Source organism: Larimichthys crocea, chromosome XVIII (genome assembly GCF_000972845.2).
Source record: "Larimichthys crocea isolate SSNF chromosome XVIII, L_crocea_2.0, whole genome shotgun sequence".
Lineage (NCBI taxonomy): Eukaryota > Metazoa > Chordata > Actinopteri > Sciaenidae > Larimichthys > Larimichthys crocea.
Window position 1 is genome coordinate 5,797,989 of NC_040028.1, and position 13,532 is coordinate 5,811,520.

Genomic DNA, 13,532 nt, shown 5'->3' on the forward strand with positions numbered 1-13,532 from the left:
ATCACAAGTCTTCTTAATTTCCCTCTAATTTTAGCATTTCCCCAATTTAACGTCACCTTCACGACCTGTCCCTGACCTCGGTTCTGTCGGACTTCTTCAGTTTCTAATACCTGACTTTGCCTTATCTCACCAGCTTTGCAACAAAGCAGAGTAGAGAAGGGAAAACAGAACTTGTGGAGGTCAGGAACGCACACACAGCATATGTGATTAAGACGTCTGGAACACACAGTAAATTACCAATTTTTTACTTACTTTAAACTTTTCAATATTACTGATTTAAACTTGATTGTGTTGTTTGTCTTTGTTTGTAGCTATAGAGTGACAGGTCTGCTTTCGCACCTCAAAGTGAGGTGTGGATTCAGCACATGCGCCTGCTCACACGCTGCCACAATGTTTCACTCCATCTGACATCTGTCAGCCCATTCACACATTTGACTTGGCTGAGGAGACACAACAAACTCGATGCCAACATCTAACACAAGCACATCACACCTGGTTTTGGAGGAAACCAATCATACTGCACACTCGTCCTCTGGCAATACTAACTTGTGTTTGCAATGCAGCTGAGCCGCCATAGACGGATCATAATATAAAATAGTGAATGCTATAAAACACATTTCTTCACAACAACGCTTCACAATCTGCTGAGCTAAAATGCTCTTCCTCCTTCAAAACAAGCTTCGGTTTATTTAAAATTAAAGTGCGTATCACGTCTTCCATTACAGCTTTGGGAAGGAGGTGAGAGAATAATGAGGAGCAGCAGAACATGTCCCTATGTAGTTCCTCTTGATGGCACACCTGCCACCACAAGGGAATAAATATGGGTCTAAATGATGTGTCATTTGTCAAAAAAAAAACCTGACTGCCTAATATGGGGCGGACTTTGATCAAAAAGAAAATAATGTCAGGCTGAATCTAAATCTGCGTTGTGTCTGTGTAGCAGGCTCGCTGCCAACGTGGGTTCCCCTGCACAATTAATCCACAACAATTTGTTACAGATAATTTTCATTTATTCTCTGCTCTGCACCACACACACACACTTCTACACAATTACAGCGCACATTATATTATATAATATTATTATATTACACTGTCTTTTAACAAAACTTACAAACTCACTATATTACTTCTGTCTTTCTGCTGTGTGCCATCTCTCAAAAGGAAAGAATATGATTAGACACCAAACTGTGTAATCACCTCACCTGGCTCTGTCATCCTTAGGTCTTCACAATCTGTTGCTGTTGTAGCTTGTAAATTATTGCATATACTCTATTGACTCATCTCCTGAGTAATTTCCTCAATATTTCTCATGGGGCAATCAAAGGGAAGCAATCATGTTGGAAGTCTATTACATTGTATCTTTGTTTGGTTCATTAAGTGTGGAATACACAGCGTAGGAATGATGTAAACACCAAAGTACAAGACAGCTTTTTGTGGTGGATGCACATTTATTTGCAAGAACCATATCCATGTGGGAATATTAGCTTCAAAATGTGAAAGCGACTGTGCTTATTTTAAAAATGACCAGCAGTACTTCTTGTAATAATGGTCTTTTAAAAGTTTATTTGAAACCTCTGACTGATGCGTCATCCTCCTGTGTGGTTTCAAGTCTATATAGCCAAGAATGTGTTGTCTAAAATGAAACTGATTGTACTCTCAAAGCGGAAGTTTGATTTTTTGTTAATCTCTTCTCTTCTTCATCGTCTTCTAACCTTTCTGCAGCGCACACACAGAAATGTTTATGGCCCACTCTTTTTGATTTTCTTTCCACACAACAACAGAAGCAATCTTTCAATTTGCAGATGCACAGTGTAGCAGAGAAGTAATCAGAGAATGTAATTTGTGTTTGCATCGTCATATCCTGTCTGAATACTGTGTGTGTGTGTGTGTGTGTGTGTGTGTGTGTGTGTGTGTGTGTGTGTGTGTTGTGTGTTGAAGGGTGGAGTAGTGTCAGTGGTAGAAGAAGGCAGAAGCTGTGATCATCATGGTTCCAGACCCTGGTTAAGCTAAAATACCTTTATTATGTGTCTCAGATTGAATGTATAACCACACATGTAGCCCGTAGGGCAGCCTATATGACACCATCACTGCTTTCTCCACTGGATGACACTTAGAGGCCATTTTACACACATTTTCTCGGGCGCTGCAGTTCATCAGCACTTCTTTATCTATTTTTACTTCCCCTAACACTTTCTGCTGACATGCAGATCAGATTATTATCTCATTATTATAGCAGAAATACAATGTTTTGTTCTTCCAGTAATAATGACAGTAGCATTGTTCCTGAGCTCTTTCATTTCATTCTTCTGCTCCTCTTCCTACCAATTACCTGATCAAATTTTAATCACAGTACATCCTTATTAAAGTGCTATGTCTAAATAAATCTACAAATTATTGGATTTTTTATCTGGGTATCTGTAAACAGATTTGTTGTAGATTAGATTTGATGTATGTAGAGAGAAATCAGAGGTTATAAGTAATGCTTGTTCGCCCTGAAGCCAGACAGTTAGAGATGAATCAGATGCCAATAGTTCATTCTTTGTACCTTAATTCACAGTATGTGTTTGTGTATACAGTGTGTGTTTGTGTGTGTTTGTACTGACCTGGTGGGCGTTTTGGTGGCAGCTGCTTATTTCTCTCCTGCCTCTCTGTCTTTCCTCTCTCATCGCTCAGCTGTATGCAAACATCATCTCATCCGCCACACTGGCTGATCCTGGCTATTTCCAAGCTGCACTTCATTTTATATTGGTTCCATATAGAATAGTGTCGTAGAGCTTGAAACCTGTACACTCAGTGCACAAGGCAGAAAATTTATCCGAAAAATTGGTCCAGTCAAAGGGCTTGCAGGGGTTATTTATCTCAGTTTGCCTCACTGGCTTGATAGGTTGAAGCGGCTGATAGTTTCAGCATGTATTCGGGATTGAGGTCCTGTAGGTTAATTGCAGGGAAGTTCACGCTGGATATTGCTTGGAAAATTATATACAGTTTGATACTGATAGGAACTAATCGTCTTTTTTTTCTTTGCTGTCCACTTTTCCTGGAGCCAGATGTTTACTCTTTCTTATTTCTTTGTGTGTGAGACCTTTTCAGGCAAGGCTGGCTTCATCTTCTGTTAATGTTGGGGCTTTCTGTCATTTACAAAGAGACCATTATGGACATGCCTTTATAGCTTCACTCAGTATCGTTAAGGGAAGAGTGGTAGCACCGAGGGTTAACGGTGGTAAGTTGGATATCTTCTTTCAGCCGTCTAGAGCTTATGCATATGTGAAACATTATGCACGCCCCACGTTATGCACACTAAAAGGGCATTATGTGCATTGACTTCACCCTGAGTCACATAAGACTTCTTTCCTCACCAGCTGGATACAACATTTTTTTTTAAATGTAGAATGGGCAACATACAGTAGTTCAATTCTTTAAAGTTTTGCTCAATAGATAACTAAAATAAATAAATAAATAACAGTCTTTAGGATAATCAGATTCTCATCGTTAGAAAACTGCTGTGTGTTACTTTTTTCATCGCACACATTTCATATCAGGGATACGTACTTGAATATTTTTAGATAGAAAATTTATATATACTGGCAACCTCTTTGGATTGAAGCAAAAAAGCGCAGTTCCTTGAACGGCCACTTGGGCTGGCTACAAAAAGTCAGTCTCCATAAGCCCCCCATATTAAAATATCTAACCTCACCGCAGAAATAAACATGTTTACAGCCTTGTACAAAAAAAAACAGTTTTGGTCTCTATAGCTAGTTTCACTGTAATGTCCAACTGTACTGAGGATGATATATATTTTTTAACTTAAAGCTTGGTAGCTTTGATTGACAGGTGAGTCCTATTACACATGGCTTGTTTAAACAACCAGGTGTCATTCAGCCCACCTCAGCTCCAGCCACAATCCATGTCTTTGCCCATTTTTGGAAGAAAACTCTGGACTCTGTGGAAGCTATTAGTTTGTCTTATTAACCGCACAATGTGACTTTACATACAGATGATGGACGCTTGCAATTGTGGAAGTTAATTTGTGGATCTGTCCTCTATTCCTGACTGAGAAACTTGATGAGGAAAGAGTCAGTCAGTTTGTGTCATGTCTATTTTCTTCTGTATTTTTATATGTGTGTTTCTAGGTGTGTCTCTGTGGGCAATGAATGGGCAGATGCTCATACTGAATGTGTCCACATATGTTCCACAGTGCGTGTCTACCAGTAAGTACCTCTCTCTTTCCTTTGTTCTACTTAAAAAGCTGCCCACATGCTCGTTCCAGCCGTGGGAGGCATTTCATTGTGCGGTGAGATTAGTTTGGCAGGGTGCTAACAGTAATACATTTAGTCATGCCAACTTTTACAGGAGCAGAAACAATGAGTACATCACTGTAATTAAATAAAGCTCCATCCTCACTCTTACTTTGTTTAATTGGAAAAAGAGTTGACATGTCAGATGAACATGTACTTTTGACATCATTACTTAAATGTAAGAATAAAAGTCAGAGCCCTCTGAGTGGAGGATGTGAAGCCATGCATGAATCACACTACAAGACAGAAAACTAATCTAGTTTCATTGTATAGTACATTTTCATACAAATGCAAATCAAAGTGAGAAAAGATTCAAATCGAAATGTAAGATACATTTGAACAAGTAGAAAGCGATGCACGCTGCACATGTCTTTATCTAAGACAGTATGCATGCCTACGACATTCTGCACACATGAACGAGCGTTATGGGTGCCAACCAGCATTGCACCCATCCGGCAGCATTATATACACAGACTTATGTCATCAGTTGGTGACGAAGAACCGTTAAAAACAAATGCACCATACCTAGAATAAATCACATAAGGGCTGCTTTTCTCACCAGCTTGGATGCAATGTTGTTTTTCAGCACTAATGTACGTGTGTGACATTTTTTTATGCGCACAGAATACAAGAAAGAGATCCATCAGTGTATTTTCCTGGAAAGTATTTCATATCAGGGAAGTGATATTAATAGATTTCTGTGTTAAGACATTATTGTGTAGCAGATTTCATTTCTCACTCATTGCACATACAGTATGTAGTAAACCCTGCAGCATATCATTGATTTAGTGGCCCAGTAAATTGATGTTATTGTGTTAGGTAAGTGAAAATAATATGTGCACTTAATGTAAAGAGAATGTTTTGGGTCACAAAAGAGTCAATTCAAATTTTTGCAAAATAAAAAAAATGTTTGCACCACCAAATTTGAGACATCAGCGTATATTTTGCTGTCAGCAACATCCTACACCAGTGACCTCCTGATCAGTTTCTGAGGTTTCAGACAAAGCTTGCTTGCTAATTAGTTTCCAAAGGCAAAGTACTCTCAATTGACTCATTCCAGCATCCTCTCGCTGTTCTCACGACCCTTGCTGAGGATATTGGAAATCAGCAGGAATAATGTTTTTGAGAAATTAGACAGGCTGGTGAAGTCAATGGAGAGGAGACTGTTAATAATTGATGTTTTCGAAATGAGAAATTAATGTTTGATGACTTCAGCTTAAAAAAAAGAGAATCAATATTAAAGGGAGTTTGTGTTGTGTTTTGTAATCAAAGTTATGTTTACACTCAATTTTACTCACCAAAACACACCTTATGTTTGAGATCTAAAAAATATGTTCAATGCATTTCCTTATAGGACATTTGCAAAACCATTTTTTTGCGCATTGTTTGCTGACTTTCTTCTTTTCTTTAGTTGGTGCACTGTTTATTGACTGCCAGTTTTCCATAATGTAATATTGTGAAACCAGTGGCAGGAATCTGTAGGACCTTGTACACAGTACAAAGACAATCTGATCCATTAAAAATGAGTCTGTAGCACCACAATTGTTTAAAAACTCCACAGATTACCATTCATATTTGAAAGTGTAAAAAAAATCAGTTATTTATATGTCTGCTGTTATGTGTCCCACCTAATATTAGGCATTTCTTTGGTTGGTCACCCATAGATATGCTGTACTGTAGGATATATATTTAATAGATATATGGACACTTTTCAGTACCTTTGCAGATACATGAAATAAAGCTTACAGCTCGATCCCACCTGGCACGGCTGCAGCGTGTTGTGGCTGCGCCCTGACTGCTGGAGCTGACAATGTTTGTAATTCTACCAGAAGAGCCGCGGTGCGTTTCAAAAGCGGGTCTCTTCTCCACTTTGTGGAGCATATGTGGCTGTTTTATATTTGACGCTGTGACCAGCCACATCATGCAGCACAGAGCTGATCGAGTTAGTTTTTCATACACCAGAGAAAAATGATCAAATCTGAGCAAGTAAACAAAGTCTGGTGGGCAAAATTCTCCATGTCTGAAACACTCCTGGTGGGATATAAAGCCGAGTGGAGAACAGGCCAAAGCTGTGTCAAGGCCATGACGTCACAGACCTGTCCCCAGTGGGATCCAGCAGTTCGTAAAAGTTCAGTCAGAAAGACTATCTTTGTGTTTATATTTTGTTTTTATTTATTTATTTATATATTGTCTTTTCCTGCTCAATCAGCTGACTGAGGACGTTCACATTTTTCAGTTCAGCCAATCAAATTTTTGCCATAACCTCTGAAAAACAAACAAATGAACAATATTACTCCAATATTGTCTTTGATTTATTCAACAGAGTAAAAATAATTCTTAGGGCTGCCCTTAAGAAGACAATGCGAGTGTATATAACTGTAATATGTGAGAACATCATTACACAGAATACCAAGTCACAAGTGTTTCAGCTGAAAGGTGAAAGATAAGTACAGCTTCTCCCCGAACCTGTCATGACCAGGGGGACTCCAACTTTGAAGTCCAGTTACTTCTAAGAAGCCTTTCCATAATGATGAATCTGACCCTTATCTTAGCCATGAGGGTTATTAACAACTCATTACTCATGGTCTATTTCCTCTAGGCACAGTTTGCTACACAAACCCCCAGATGGCCTTTGTAATGGGTCACAGCTGTAAGATAAGACTTGTAAACTGCCATCACTTTTCTCAAAGGGAAATACAAAATACAGTTTTCTATTCACATACTCATGCTTTTCTTTCTCCTGATTTAGCTTCCTGTAATACCTGCTCCTCCCTGCTTTATATGACAGACAAGATAAACTGGTGATGCATAGCTCACAAACACCATTACCCATCCAACATAGAATATGTGTCAGTTAATCTACCACGCTGTGATGGAAATGAGGAACATGGAGCCACTCAACTAACAGACTGAAACTATAATTTAACAAGCACAAGTAAGAGATATTCTCTTTATTGATCCACCACACAACTCAGACAGAAAATCTACTTTTTTAGGCAGTTCGTTGTAGATCTCATCTCCTGGGCTGCCTCTTGACAGATTGCTTGAAGTTCCGCTGGGAAATTGTGTACAAGACAGAAATACACCAGAGCCACTTGGGAACAGGGGGGATTGAATTCAGATAGACATACAGAGCACTGAAAATAACATATATTAACATTAGCAGCAGACATCTGTCAATGATATTATAGAGTTTGTTATTAACCTGTGGGAACACTCAGAGAAGGCAACTGGGAGCATTTTCTTATATGAGGCTCTCGAATGTTTCCTCCATCACTTTTATTTTTATTTTGTTTAAATCTCCAACATTGTCTTTATTTCCGACCTCACAGCTGGTGACAAAATGAACCGAGGCTGCAGGAAACTTTCAAATGAAGTGTTTTTCCCCCATTAAGCAGCAGTCATCATGGAGGAACTTTTTTTATACTGTTTGTTCAAGACCACACACATATGGTCATGAATATAACACAGAGAAAATAACTAAATATTGCAGTACAAAACAAACAACAGTTAAAACCCCGCTACACTGTGAGATTTTGGGCTGTCGGAGACAAAAGCTGACAGTGGTGATAAAAACATAATACAATCATAAAATCGCAAACTGTGGTTCTGGATTGCACTGTGAGCATAGACAGTAAAGAATAGATGTTGTATTTGTTGTCACTGAAGAGTTGTTGTGAAGCTCTGGCTGTTGCCATCTTGACAGTAATGCTTCCGCTGTCTCCCAGCTAATACAAAAATGGGCAAAGACGTGGGGTACAGTTGTCATGAACAGGAAAATTAGTAATAGAGACCAAGCCTGTTTTTGTACCAGGCTGTAAACATGTTTATTTCTGCTGTAAAGTTGGGAATTTAATACGGCCACTTATGGAGATTGGCTCACCTTTAGAGCCAGCCTCAAGTGGCCATTTGAGGAATTACAATTTTTTAGCACTTTCACTTTGTCTTGATTTTCCACGCACGGAGCTTGTCGCTTGGTTGTGACCAAAGGTGGCCTGCTGCAAAATCCTAGACCAAATTTTCACAACATGACTCCTGCGACGACTCACATCTGGAAACCGAATACAACATGAAATGATGCAGAATACACTAATAAGAAAATAGGTTTGTGGGACTGAGCTGTGGCAAGAAATCAGTGCAAATGGATGACGCAGGTTGATGACTGCTCCCATTTACTTTTTTCTCTTTACCATATTGCACTCCTCATGACTCATCATGCATTCATCACCTCACACTGATACTGTATAGTTGGACACAGATTACACACTCTCACAGTAATGCCTCTGGGGACAATAAAGATTTATTAATTAAACAGTGTGACATGTTATAAACTTAACAGTATAAAACAGTGTATAGTAAAAACAGTTTGTTTGTGTCAATATGAAATGATTTCTAAGAATTATGAGTTCCATAATAATGAAGATTAAAACACCACAAAAGCACCAGTAAATAGACCTCATGGTGAGGTCAAGAATGAACTTTGTTTCTGCTGAGTATAATATTTATTAAAAGATTTGAGATTTAAAGCATTATTAACCGGTAATCATGCCATAAAAAAAACAGACAACATTTGAACTATAAAAGGACAGAACGAGTGAAGGTTATTCACATTTTTCTTGCCCCTCTTTTGTCATGTTTCTTCAAAAGGGAGCTTCTGTTTACTTCCTCTGTCCTGATATAAACAAACTCTGATGATTTGCAGCTGAGACATACTGCACAGAAGCAGAGCGACTGGAGAGAGTGGAAGGTTAGACATCTGTGGATTATTCTTCAAAGACGAGGCACAATTAATCCACTTTTATAAAGATAAATAAAGCCCTCAGTGTGTGTTTTCAGTGCAATATCTTTGGCTGAGCCCAAGCATTTGTCTGCAGTTCACTCGCTCTAATCATTCAGAGAACAGTGAAAGAAAACGTGCGTATATGTGGGTGTCCTCGTTCCTATCAGGTAGTGCCATCTAATCTTATAAGCCACACTAAACACTTTCACCAGGTCGGTCTCACGCTCTGAGGCAGTCACTTTTTTCTCCAGGGGGACACAGATTCTCTTGGCAGCAGGGGCTGGAGAAAAAAAACGTGTATTTGTTAGACAGTAAACAGAAACCAAATCATTCTCTTCCCTCTAAGGAAAAGCATTGCTTGAAGCACATGTAAAGTAAGAATAAATGTGTGTTCTGAGTTTGTCAGACCAAAGACGAAAGTGTTATTAACCACCCAGCCAAATTTGGATTATTAAAATATTGACCATGAAATTAGGTCAAAATCAGGTAAAAATGAGTATTCTCAGCTCCAGGACTGTGAGGGTATGCTCAGAGTGACTTCAGTCTGTCATCGAGCCACCCTTTAGGACTGAAAACTGGTGAAAAACTGTTTTAACCTCTAACTCCACATTTCAGTAATATATCGTTCAAAGTCTTTTCACATGTTTTCAGCAACTATTTTCCAACATATTTAACGTATTTTGAAAGAAATCTCAGAATTGCCTTAACACAGACTTTACACATATGATTTTTGTACTGTAGTTAATATAATAATGTCATACAGTAGCCAAAAATATATCTTTACTTTTACTGAACAGGCAAGAACATTCATCTCGCCTGACCCTGACGTGTGACGTATTCATTTCCACATGCATATTGAGGGTCTGGAACTATAATAAATATAAATGTTCAACATTCAATGTTAAAATTAAGTATTAAATTCAGTTCATACTGATCATTTGTCCTTGTCTTGCTTCATCTTCCATGCACCATATAAATTATGGTGCATCTATTTATATAAATATATAATCTTCTGCATGTGCCAGAGGGTTTAAAGATGTTGTCAGTGTGCATGTGATTGTTGGCTGACAAATGCTTGGTGGCAGCTTCTAACCTGATCACTTACATAGATTTGTACATGCGTTACACCGAAATCTTAGCAAGCTGAATGTGATATAGAAACATGGGGAACAATGATTCAGTGCTAGGAAGTGAATATAAAGTATCAATGTGACTGACCTAGATGGACCGAGTAGATAAATTGTGCCTTTGTGTGGTAAAACAGGTCGACCCTGGAGATTATGTGTGCTTTGAAAAACTTAATCTTGCAGTAGGTTACAGGGAGGAGTGACTGAAAAACAGGTCTATTTTTACACCCTAACCCTTCTGCAGCATACATGTTAGTGACTGATGAAAAGTATTATGTAAAACTTAAACTCTGACTTTGGCATGTATTAGCAGCTTTTTCCTGATAAGGATTACCATACATCACCACTAACAATTCACCTTTTCAGAGGAGCTTAGAAATATAAATGGGGTGATTAAGTTGCTTTAAAAAAAAGATACAATTTGAACTGTGAGGATTATAAAATGAATAAATAAAAGTCAGTTTTCTGAACGTTCCTCTGATGAAAAGTACCTTTTTAACCTGTGCTGTTGGATACAGTTAGCAACACAAACTGATTTGCAAATCTCACTTCTAATAATGCAGCTGTAGCTTTCTAGACAAAAATTATAAGTTAGTTATTAACGTGTCTTTTTTAAACCATTGTACCACACTCAAATTGTATTTTAAGCTTTAATTAATCTCAAAAGCAAAACCAGCAAAATACTTTGGGGCAATATTTAGGACTTTTTTTTTGCATCTTTGAGACTGACCTCTCTGACCTCAACCCACTCACTGTCCTTGGTTATTATATAATAATTAACAGTTTTCATCATCATCGCTGCTGTCACAATATCTGCTTGCAGACACGTGCAGCTTCAGCATTAGAATCTCCTCAGGTTGCTTTTCTCCTTCATAAATAATTCACCGGTGAGGGTCAAATCTTTAATAAGATGAGTTAGCGTTGACAGAAAAGGCTATGAGTGACAGAAAATCATCTTAAATACATTTTTGTTTGTCATTTGTGCTGAGAAAAACATGTGACCGCCAAGAAATATCCAAAAACTGTGAAGTTTCCTACTAGAGGGAATAAATGAGTTATGATGTGTTGTGTCTTGTCAATTGTGTTAATTGACACGTGACATTGTGACAAATTTATCACTACCATATAAAATGTTGGATTTCTCTGGCTTTGAACATGTTGGAAATGTTTGGGATATTGAAGCACGTCCAATACTTTTTAGACATTTAATGCTGAAATGGTACATATCATACCCTTCGTTATACCATTAAGTCACCTGTCCTTAATTGACTAAAAAAATCACTGGCAGGTTAATAATTCATGTGTGCTGAACTGAAACTTTAGTATCTGACAGGCAGGCTTTCAGATGAATCTACAGATTGTTCAGAGGATGGTAACCCAGGCTACAAAGAATAATGACTCAGGCAGACACAGAGCTACAGTTTAATGGGAGCTTCACTGTTAAATCTGGCAGACAGTATTGATAGATGGAAGAGGTTAATATGGATAGGGTGATCTTGTCATCTATCACGCCGAGGCCACAGCCTCAAATGTCTGATAAGATGCTAATGCTCTATTACTTATTATTGTTATGCTGTAAACTAGCCTGCCTCCATTTGTGGATGTACATATAGAAACACAGTTAAAGCTGCCTTGTTATTGCAACTCAAAACTGCGAGCTCCCTACTTAGCTTGCTAATGTTGTAGGCTAGTCAGGCGCAGTTTGTGGATATCATGGACCATACCATAGACATATATACATAGACGCCGCATTGAGCGCTGAATTGTACGTGAATGTGGCAAAGTGGAGTGCAACCCTTAAGTTGCAGAGTGGCGACACACAGAAAAAGCTGTGCAAGAGTGTTCTTTACCAAGGTTTTTAACTTACACACACACACAGACTGCAATTGTATAGATATGTATGTTCATCAATGTGCACCCCCCTCTGTATACATATACTGTATACATGTTCATCAGTGTGAATATAAAAACGATTATTTAAAATCAGTTAAATGTAAACGTTAGTGCTCTTTATTCAGAAAACCCTCATGTCACATCTACATTTCAGGATCTGGTTATTATAGACACAGATTAAATGTTAAATATAAATATTTCAATATTTATCATCACAGTAACAGTGTTACACACATTAGTAGCTGTAAACACTCAGCATTAGAAACATACATATGTTGGTTTGGTTCTTACATAAGGAGTAAACATTTATAATCATCACTTTAAAAGTTACATACGTTGTTTTTGGTGCCTATTTGTTTCCCAGATATATTAGTGTGTGTGTGAATGGGTGTATAAGAGGCATTAACTTGAAAGAACTTTGTAGAAAGGCGCTTTATGAAGTTCAGTCCATTTCCTTGTATTAGTTTATGGGCAGATCTGCCACATCCAATATGGCGGACGCGTTAACGTAACGCAGCAACAAAACAACCTGCTCAATGAGGCGTCTATGTATATATGTCTATGTATATATGTCTGTGTAATACACAGACATATATACACAGTGTGTATATATGTCTGTGTATATATGTCTATGTATATATGTCTGTGTATATATGTCTGTGTATATATGTCTGTGTATATATCTCTGCGTATATATGTCTATGTATATATGTCTATGTATATATGTCTGTGTATATATGTCTATGGACCATACACTGCAGCCCAAAACTGCTAGCTACGCAATTAGCTTGTCTTTGGTTGAACTTTGTATGGACTGTCTTGTCTCAACACAATACTGGTTAGCTAACATTAGTGCCTGCATTAAATTAAATAAAAACAATTCTAGGTGCATGTTTCCAGTAGCTTTGTCTGTATCCTAGGTTATTTATATTACCATTTATTGTTCAAAAAAGGTACGAGCATTGACCTTTGTCCATCTCATTCACAATCATATCAAAAGCACTGTGTGACGTCTCGGAGCTACCAATGAACTGCTCTTAATTAGTCTTGTCTTTATGAACAGCTGCCATATATATCCACAGTCCACACTCCCAACTCATTTTTCAATGTTAACAGAAGTGGGAGAATGCTGTTACAGTACATGGAGAGAAATTTGGCTGAACAATGTGTTTCACAGCATCAATGCACTTTCTTGTAGAGTGCAAATATTATTGTGATTTTTAAAGCTCTGTACACCCAGACTAGTGTTTTGAATGATTCTGACTAATTAGACCTTTGCTCATGTTGACGGTTGGTGAAGCTATGTTGGGAATAGTGTCCATAAACTAATAATAAGAAGAAATGTGAGTTTAATATTACAGATTTTATATAGAGAGAAAAGATGCACCCAACTTTTTCTTCTATTGCTATGGATGCGAGGAACATGTCAACAATGCG